Source organism: Arachis ipaensis, chromosome B08 (genome assembly GCF_000816755.2).
Source record: "Arachis ipaensis cultivar K30076 chromosome B08, Araip1.1, whole genome shotgun sequence".
Classification (NCBI taxonomy): Eukaryota; Viridiplantae; Streptophyta; class Magnoliopsida; order Fabales; family Fabaceae; genus Arachis; species Arachis ipaensis.
Genome location: NC_029792.2, coordinates 119,891,828 through 119,902,792, shown reverse-complemented (window position 1 = coordinate 119,902,792; position 10,965 = coordinate 119,891,828). Strand labels below are relative to the sequence as shown.

General features: G+C 29.9%; 1 long non-coding RNA gene across 1 annotated transcript in view; it reads right to left on the bottom strand.

Moving 5' to 3' along the window:
* The window catches only part of LOC107612449, an 11,958-nt gene extending 2,850 nt beyond the window's left edge, over positions 1-9,108 (bottom strand). Inside the window, exons 1-2 of the long non-coding RNA XR_001613766.2 lie at positions 9,098-9,108; positions 8,366-8,369 (exon numbers count right to left, since the gene is read on the bottom strand). This is a non-coding gene — a long non-coding RNA (uncharacterized LOC107612449). The remainder of the gene's footprint in view (positions 1-8,365; positions 8,370-9,097) is intronic.

The following is a 10,965-nucleotide window of genomic DNA, read 5'->3' as shown; positions in this document are numbered from 1 at the left end:
TTCACAAGGATGCTAAGAAATCAGCAAATGTTTAATTTGTAACTATTTTTTACAAGATGTTAAGAAAAACTGATTACCACAAAAAGGAAAAGGATAAATAAATGTTTCTACCTATTTTTCACAAAGATGCTCATAAGGAATGTGATGCCAGAAACAGAAATAGGATAGATAAATCTTTGTCTCTCTATTTTTCATTTAGATGATAAAAAAACATGATTATTAACGTTTAAACAAGTTCTGACTATTTTTGTTAGTAATTAAGGAAGATCATATCATAATTAATAAGGAAAGCATCAATAATGCATAATAGGTGTAACAGTTATATGATTCTAATTAGAGCAAAAAGAAGAAACAGAATATCAGCTTGCCAAATATACATAAAACTAAGTGGGAGAGTGGGTGTGCGCATGTGCGTGACGGTGTGTCCGCGTGTTTAAAATGTTTTTACTATTTTTTATTCTACTAATAAGTGTGTGTTTGGATTTTAGTTTGTATACGAAAGTTTGTATAAAATTGATTTTATAAACTTAATTTTGATGAAAAGTAAGTTTGTGTTAAAGTGATTTATGTTTGGTAATCTTTATATTAAAATGGATTATACTAAAGTAAATATTGTTTAAATTACACTACTCAAAATTACTTTTAAATAAAAAAATTATTAAAATAGACATCAACTTAAATAAATTTTTTATATTATTCTATTATTTTAATTTAGATGTTTAAATAGATATTATTAATTAATTTTATAATAAAATTAATATTTACTTACTAAAATAAAAATAATATATAAAAATTGGCAAAATATATTTTTATATCAAAAGCAAAAATAATATATGAAAAATATATCAAAATATACTTTATTATATTATATTACTTATAATTTTTTAGTATTCTTGATACTCTTTTATTTAATATTATTTTAAACTATAAATTTTAATTATTTATGACTTTATTCTTAGTTATAATTAGTTTTTTATTTATTTTGTTCTTTTTAATTGGATTAATAATTTATATTATAACAAAATTATAATAATAAATTAATATACAAGAATTATACTTACAAATTTTAACAAAGCCAAACAAAAATATTTTTTATACAAAATAAAAAATAAAAATTTAATAAAAAATATAATTATATATTTAAAATATTTGAATACTAAAGAGACTACAAGTAAGGAAGTAAAGAGTAGAATTGATAAGAACAAAATAAATTCAATCCTAACGTAATTTTCTAAATGTAGAAATTACAATCTCTACCTTCTTATAAACGCACGTTAACAACGTAAAATCACGTTGGCGTTTAGAGAAAAAAAAAAGCATCCAAACAAGAAGAAGAAGCGTTCAATGCACTCAAACATGTTTCTCTTCTTTTTAATGCTAAACCAAACACACCCTAAGTTAACAATATTATTTTATTAGTTTTAATTTAAATAATTGAATAAAAAATCTATCAACGAATTATAATTCAAATGGCATAATTTTTACATATTCAGATATAGATAACGAATTCGAGTCTCACTTCTATCTTTAAAAAAAATTGAATGAAAAAATCTATTAAGTTAAAAGGTGCTGTTGAAGACTATGACAAGAGCAAATTAATCACATAAGTCATAATATTAGAGTTAAGCCCCACTTTGGTCCCTGAGATTGACGAGTTGCATCGATTTAGTCCTTCAGATCTCGATTGCACTAAATTAGTCCCCCAGATTCGAAAAAATGCACCACGTTAGTCCTTACCCTATTTTCCATCACCGGAGGACTGACGCCGTTAGTGATGTGGCCAAATATTGCCACGCTGGACACACTAACGGTTATATGATGTGGCTTAAAGTTTGATTTGCTCTAATTTAGTTCTTATCCCCTTTTAAATCCTAAGTGCATCCTGTGACCCCATCATCTTCTTCTTCTTCCCATTTCTCTCTGGTTCTTCGTCTCTTGCTCCCTTCCGAGTTTACCATCATGATTGCAAGTGGGAGCCAGAGTTCCATGCGGTCCAACACAAGGAGTTCCAGTCGAAGTAGAGCATCAGGTATTCCGCAGTGGTGTGGGTGTGGGTTGATAAACCCATATTTTATGATGTATTTTGTGCTCAATTTAGGTGATTTGTTCAATCATTCACTCACTTATTCATGTAAATTGCATGGTTTTACTTTCCCTTCCTTATTATGTGATGTATGTGAAAAATATGTTTCCTATGCTTAAAAATTATCAATTTTAATTACCCTTTATTACCATTCGATGCCGTGATCTGTGTGTTGAGTACTTTCAGGCCTTATAGGGCAGAAATGACTTAAAGGATGGAAAGGAAATATACAAAAATGGAAGGAAAGCACAAAATGGAGTTTTGAAGAAAAGGGCAGCGACACGAGCGCATGGACCACATGGCCGCGTGCCTAGCGCGAAAAGGCAGCGACGCGAACGCGTGACTGACGCAGACGCGTGATAAGGAAAACTCCCAGATGACGCGACCGCGTGACCCACGCGGATACGTGACAGACGCCACGCACCAGAAACTGCAGAAAACGCCTCCAGCGGTTTCTGAAACCCTTTTTGGCCCAAATCCAAGTCCAGAAAACACAGATTAGAGGTTATAAAGTGGGGGAATGCATCCATTCATTAACATGCATTGAATTATTCACTTTTCATAGTTTAGATGTAGTTTTTAGAGAGAGAGGTTCTCTCCTCTCTTTTAGGTTTTAGGATTAGGATTCCTCTTAAAGGAATTAGGATTCCTTATTATTTCAACTCTCTATCAGGTTCAATATTCCTTTTACTCTATATTTCTCTTTTACTATCAGATACTTCAGTTGAACGTGGACAACAATTTTGAGTATGAGTTGTGAAACTAAATGCAACTACCTCTTTACTATGTTGGAACTGTTGTGCATCGGAGTAGTTTGGCTGGGAGAGGTCGATCTCAACTGGTGCAGGTGGCTGAGCAGGGGCTTCTGGAGCAGCTTGAGAAGGTGCTTCTGGAGGAGCCTGAGCAGGTGCATCTGGAGGAGCTTAAGTAGGTGCTTGTTCAGTGGGCTTTGTCTTAGCGGCAGCTGTAGCTGCATCAGCAAGAGCTTGAGCAACATCAGCTGCTCTCTTTTTTGGACAACCCCTCTTTGTGTGCCTCTTTTGTAGACAGTATTTGCAAGTAAATGATTTTAGTTGTCTCTTTAGAGTCCCAGTTACCTTAGATTTCTTGCTTCCCTCATTACCCTCATCTGCATCCTTTCTCCTTTTCTTTGTTAGTGGTCCTGGCTTCTTCTTTTTCTTTGGAGCTTGTGGTCTATTCTGGTCAGATTTTTTCCAAAGAGATTGTTCAGGCAATGGATTTATATAATGTGCATAAGTGTCTCTATATGCATCCATGGTGAGCCACTTATGAAAGAAATCTTCAGGTCTCTTATTCACCCTTGCGAGGGCTGCACACGCATGCACACAGGCCATTCCTGAAGTAATTAACAAAGTAATGTGTCATTAAAGTATTTAACACAGGTCTCTTGGTTAATAAAGTATTTAATTACCTGTTAGCATCCAAAATTGACATGTGCAGAGTCGCTTACCCAGATCCACTACCATGTTAGTTGGATGACCATGAACTTCAAACTTCTCATACTCATCATCCCTTGTACAGATTGGCATCCAACTTTTAGTCTCCTTCCTGATCTTGTCCAACCTACTTTGAACCACTGGTGGTAGCTTTCCCACATGGTTGGCTAACTTAACTTTGCTTTTAGTGATTGTTCTCATGACAAACATTCTGACCTCCTCAAGTAGCGTGATGATTGGCTTGGCCCTTGCTTCCTTAATTCTTGCATTAAAGACCTCGCAAGCGTTATTGCAGATATTATCCAGTTTAGGATTATGACTAAATGCTGACTTTGTCCAGGACTCCATAGGCCACTTGTTCAGGTAATTCCACACCTCTTCATTAATTTTCTTAATCTTCTTCATATTGTCAGAGAAATCTTGATAAGTTGTTGATCGTGCGCATTCCCAAAGTAAACCCCTTAACTCTAAATCCTTCCACTGCTTGTTAAAATTTCTCCATAAGTGCCACACGCAGAACCTATGGTGGACATGAGGCATTACCTCCTGGACTGCAGAAAGCAGACCCTGCATGTGAATCAGATACAATTCGTGATATATAATAGTCCCTAAGTTACAAATCGTGATACATAATAGTCCCTAAGTCATATTACCAATAAAGCATACTATACACAAACAGTATAATCAGTCAGTTCACAGCTATTCAGACCATCATGTGGACACATAATACTCAAAGAACTTACATTAACTAGCAATAGGCTACACCATAAAAACTGTTCTAATAATAGAGTATACTATGAAAGGGCATGCACTAGCAATTTATGTTTACCTTCTGCATGTCGCTCATGAAGCACCATTTGTTTTCTTTATAGTCTCCGAGGTTCTCATGGAGTAGCTCCAGAAACCACCTCCAGTTCTTCGTGTTCTCGACATCCACAATTGTCCATGCTATAACATAGATGTGATTATTTGTGTCATGACCCACAGCGGATAGAATCTGGCCTCCAGTTTGTGTTTTAAGGAATGCACCATCTAAACCAATCAGTCGCCTACACCCTGCCTTAAAACCATTCTTGCACCCACTAAGACATACATACATCCTCTGAAAGATCACCTCTCCATCTGGTTGGGGGATGGTTCCTATTCTAACTGTTGAACTCGGATTACACTTCAATAAGGTTTTTCTATAGTCCCTTACCATTGCATACTGGGCCTTCTCATCTCCATACACCACAGCTCTAGCGTCTGCCAAGGCTCTAAAAATTTAATTCCTATTTAACACCAGATCACACTTGGACTTGAAGTAGACAGCTGCCTCACATTGTCTGAAGTTAGGATATTTCCTAACCTTCTTCACTAACTTGCTAGTCAACCAGTTCCTATTTGTAGCTCGGTTGGTAGCCTCTCTAGCACATGTGTGGTCGTCATTGAAGGTTTTTATTTGCCAACATGTCTCCTCGTGATCTCGTGAGGCATATACCACCCACTTGTACTCCTCAGCCTTACAGACAGCCTTACATCTCACAGCATCATTCTTAATAAACTGAATCCGCCTACCTTCTTGAATTGTAAACTCTCTCACTGCCTCTCTGAACTCAGACTTTGTATTAAAACCCTAGCCCAAATTCCACTACGAACCTTAGGAAAAAATAATATACAAAGCAATAAACTATGATCAACAACCATCAATGCATTCCCTAAAATTTGAAAAAATAAAATTTTAAAATCTTCACTAACCTCGGTGACGGAACAGAAGCTCCTTGTAGCAGCAAAGTACCTCCTCAAACAACTGTACAGTGTTCACTCGTGATCCAGCAGTCTCCGAAATCCTATTGCAGTTACTCGTTCCTATTTTCAGTGAGTAACGGAAGAGAGACGTTTTTCCTCTGCGTCACTCATGGAGGGGTTGAAGACGAACAGTGGAGACAAAAGAGGGAGAGGCCAACGTTTTATTTTCCATCGCATAATAACGACGTCGCTCAAAGGGTTTTTTTAGCGCCAATTTAGAAACGACGCCATTTCCTAGTGTCCATCGTGGCAATTTTTGGCCATGTCACTAACGTGGTGACGGAATAATTAATAGGGTAAGGACTAACGTGGTGCATTTTTTTGAATCCGGGGGACTAATTTAGTGCAATTAGGATCTGAAGGACTAAATCAGTGCAACTCGTCAATCTCAGGGACCAAAGTGGGGCTTAACTCTATAATATTAACATCCATACCATCATAAAATAAATGATTTTAGTTATTAGAAAACGACATCTTGAACTTTAGAAATGAACTAGTGTATGTTTTCGTATATTGTACGGGATAATTAATAAAAATATATAAATTTTTTATTAAAGGAGATTAAACAAAAAATATGTATAATAATAATTATTATAAATATTTTACAAATTTATAATTAAAATTAAAGTTTAATTATTTTTAATGTTAAAAATATTAAAAATAATTAGTATTTGTCTTAACTGATTTGAATTGATTAAGTGGTTATTTCACTCGTCTATCTAAGTAAGTATTAGAGTTTCGAATCCCGCTTTGTGTATGTAACAACTTATTGGCTAACGGCAGACCCTTAATAAATAGACCTTCAATCCGTGGATGATTAGTTCTCGACCTGCCGAGTTGGAAAATACAATAAAAGAAAATAGTATTTATCTTGAAAGTAGAACAATTCTCATTGATGATAGTAATACTTATGGAGATTTGTCTTTGTTGAAATTTAACTGTGACAATTTTATTTATTGGTATCATATTCATTCAGGAAGTCAAACAATATGATCATCGTTGTTACCGGTTAAAATTTTACATTTTATGACATGATTTTTAAGCTTCTAAACTTATACACTTATATCATTACAAAAGCTATTAGATTGATTAATATCTTTTGGTAATATTACCAAAATATTGTCGTTGAATATATTAGTTTGTGTAAAAATAAACTATAATAACTTTTGTTATTCAATATATAATTTACTCTATTGAAAAATAAATTATTATTCCTAGATTGGTAAATATATTTTTCTCTATTTTTATATTATTTTATTTGACAATAATTACCATTAAAAAAATGAATGATTACACTATTTTATAATATGATGTACAAAATTTAAGTTACTTATTTCGTATGTTAAATAATATAAATTATATTTTATATATTAAATTCATCAATTTATCCATATTAAGAAGAGAAAAATTATGCAATAGATCGTATGTTATAAAGATTAGTTAATTTACATATAAATTATCTTTAGAAAAATAAAGAAATAATTTATCACATATAATAATTCTTGATATATGTAGTGTCATGTATATATTAGGATGATCTATTTTAATTATGTGAGTGATTATTATTATATTATTCACTTTTTCAATAAGATAGTAAATAATATTTAAAATTAAAAAAAAAGATAATTAAAATTCTTTTAGTTTGATTATAAAATCTATTGTAAGTATACCTAACTTTTATATATACTAAATATAATCATATTTAATAGTATAGTATTTATTATAGTAATGACTCAAATATTAACTCAAGTGAGTAAGATTAACCTAAGTCTATTGTTAGGATCCTAAATTTGAATTAGGTTCATTGTCTTAAAACTCAATGCTGATAAAGTTCACGTGTCCTATCTCAAATCGGCTCAAATTGAATTTTCGTTGTTAGTTAGATATAGTAATAGATACCCGTATGGGCACAGCGGTGAACCCCTTTTTCCGTCCTTTCGCTCCGGTTTAAAAAAAAAATATCCCATGTTCGCTCTCCATCTTCATCGCAAGTCTCCCTATTTAATTATCTTCTTAGCGAATGCAGATACCCACGATTATTTATAGATATTCTTTGAAAATTTTTGAAAAAAATAACAAAAAAACTATAATACAATAATCATAAAATAATCAATTCAATATAATTCAACACAACTCATAATATATTCATTATAAAAAATAAAATTTTAAAAAAATATAAAAATATCTTCCAATATCATAACATAATACAATATTTTAGAGCGAGACTGAGCAACATAATGACGAACTTAAGAGGTAGAGAAAGTGAGTTAGAGAAAGAGTAGATACAAAATCAAAGCTAAGGATGAGTTTAGAAAGAAAAAAAAGAGTTTAAATTGGAGACAGAAATTAGGATTACCAAATTTAAGAAATATATATATATATATATATACAACACAACTAGAAAATTGATTAATACAGACAGATTTACAGACAGATTTAGTCTTTATTACAGACGGATTTTTGGTTACCGACGGATTTTGAGATGCTGATGGGTGAGGGTGGGGGTAGGGTTTTTTTTTATTTTTATTAATAGTCAAGGGTATTTTTGTCCAAAAATTCGGGAAAGGATGATTTTAAAGTGTTTCTGAACGTTCGGGATGATTTTAATAGCAAAAAAACGTCGGGGACGAATTTGATTTTCGCCACTTACCTTAAGGACGATTTCAGTACTTAACCCTCTTTTTTATCATTCCAATTGTTAGCATTTGTTGGTTCGTGACGTAAACTACTCTAACCACTCAGTAAATTTCTAGATAACCAAAGTTCAAGCTATATCATTCTCATAAAGTCACATGTATCCTTATTATAACAATATTAATCGAAAATAAGTGGTTAATCACTAAATGAGTCACATTTTTCATATATATAACAATGGATAATATCACATATTATAACTTGTAAAATCATATTATAAAATATTGATAAGTTTGGATAACTTAAAAAAAAATATTAAAAAATTACTGGTTGATTCATAAGATTTTGTTTTTAGAAATTTGTCTATAGTCTATGATTAATAATAGAATTACATATATGCTACTTATCTTATATGTATTTTATTTTATTTGATAGAAACTTATACTTTTTTTTGTATCAATGATGTTAGTAACAATAGAGAGATTTTTACCATTAAATAAAATTATAGAAAAATTAAAAACAAATTTTGTTGATTTTTTTGATAATTCATTTAATTTTTAAGTTAAATTAAAATTAAATTATATATTCAATTTATATTTGTTTGTTTATTATAATAATTATTTGTAATAGATAATATATTTAAGTATTTTTGAAAGAAACAGTTTAATTTAACACAATTGAAAGATAATTATGAAATTGAATTTAAAACAAAGTGAAATATAATAAACACATTAGGAGTAAAAGTTAAATAAATAATTAAAAATAAGATTAAAAAAAAGCAAATTATAAAAAATACATTATGATTTCGTATAAATAAATGACATTGAAAAAAATAAAATAATTAAATTAATTCATGTATTTTGTTATTATATTTATTATTTATTAAAATAATTTGATATTTACTCCAATCAAATCAAATTAAATAATTAACTAAATTAATTAATTGATATAATTAATTGTGAGATTTGAATGTTTAATCAAATTTATTAATTGATATCATTAATTAGTTATAATTGATTTACTTTATAAAATTAACAGGTCAGCTCTATATAAAAACCTAATTTTTATATAGTAGAATAGATGATGAGGATGAGAAGACTTACAAACTATATAAACATGACAAAATTCATGCTACCCTTTTGTCTATTACTTCTTGCTATCAAAAACTATCATGATTCACGAGTAATATTTAGGTTTAATAATATTAATTTATTTCAGATCTTCCACTACATGCTATATGCTCCAACTCCTATAAATACATCACTTCCTCAGTGACCTTTCATGCAGGAAAGGTAAGCAAATCTACAAATATATAGGGTTTTGTTGCTTTGTAAAAGAGTTTTTCTTTATTTCACTATTTTATGTTTTTTATTTTTTTTAAGAATAAAAAACTAAGCAATAAACATAGATAGATAGAATTTGACTATTTTCACTACTACACTCTTGTTTACAAAATTCGCAAAATACATAAAATGAAAACAAAACATATTTTCATAAACTAAATATATAATCCCTTGGTGTTTTCAGTGTTTTTTAATTTTAAAATTTTATGAAATAAAAAATATACTAAAAACAATAAAATTCTGTTTCTTTTGTTATTTTTACTTTCTGTTTTTTCTTATTCTTCAAAATAAGAATAAGTCTCTTCACCTTGTCACTATTGGATGAAGTATATAACCAGCATTTTGAATAAGGCCACACTTATTCCTACAAGTGCAAAATATAATGAATCCTAAAAAAAAGAATACACAAAAATATAAAAATTATTTTTAATATGGAGATAAAAATAGTATTTTATTTGAATATTAATATTTAAAATATATTACAGTATTGTGGATGTATAAAAAAAGGTGTTCAACACGCATTTTACGTATTGTCTGGATGTTAACACGTGTCTAACATACACCATGTATGTTGCTAAAATGATGACATGTGTCCAATACGCACTTTGCGTATTAATTCTCTACCTGTAAAATCTATCCAATTATAATTACATCAAATAATCTCATTTTTAACAAAAAATACTAATATTTTTTTTTGCATATAAAAAAATACCACAAAAATGAGTTACAACATATAAACATTATTTCTCATATATTTCATGTATATTTTTTTCCTTTGTTTTTGTGGTAAAAGACACTGACATGTCTCTGAACTCACATTCAGGTGATTGTGGTGGAGGACTGGAGGCTTTGCTTTGGGGTCTTCCAGAACCATTCTCTTTTTGTTGATTGAGATTTACAAATAATATCATGGAAGAGAATAACAATAACAATAATAATAATGGAATTTCCAACAACTCAATCAACAAAAAGCTTAAGCTACCTATCTTCGTTTTCTTTAAAGATGCAAGGTATACTATTAGACGCACATATGTCATTGTTATCATATTAATATCATGCATCATGTTGAGTAGAATTTTATATGATGGTTACATTATATTTCATTTACTCTCCCATAAAATGAAAATATTATAATCATACATAAAATGGTTGGTATTTTTTTAAAATAAAATAAAAAAATTTATTATTTCTCTAAACAAGATTTTTGGATTTTAATTCTTCAAATACGATTTTTTTTTTGTATTTGGGCAAAAAATCAGCAAGTTCGCCGTATCCCACGGTAAACTCTATAAAAATTATATATAGAGTTCGCGGTACCCTCTCTCTCTCCGAACTCTCCTTTAAAATTTTTAAAATACACCTTTTTAATTCATGTCATCGTCTCTAAAAGAATATATAGATCTACAAATAGTATATAAGAATAAACAAAAATACACTAAGCATGACTTTTTCAAAGATTTTTTTTAATTATAAATTAAGAGAACAAGTTATATTTAACAATGACAACCTTTATTATTGTTTCCAAAAATACACAGGTACACCGGAATAAGTCATATTTAACAAGATTTTTTAATTATAAATTAAAAAAATAATTATTTTCTAAAAATAAAATACGACTTATTCCTATGTACTCTTGTATATTAAAAATTAAATCCAAAGA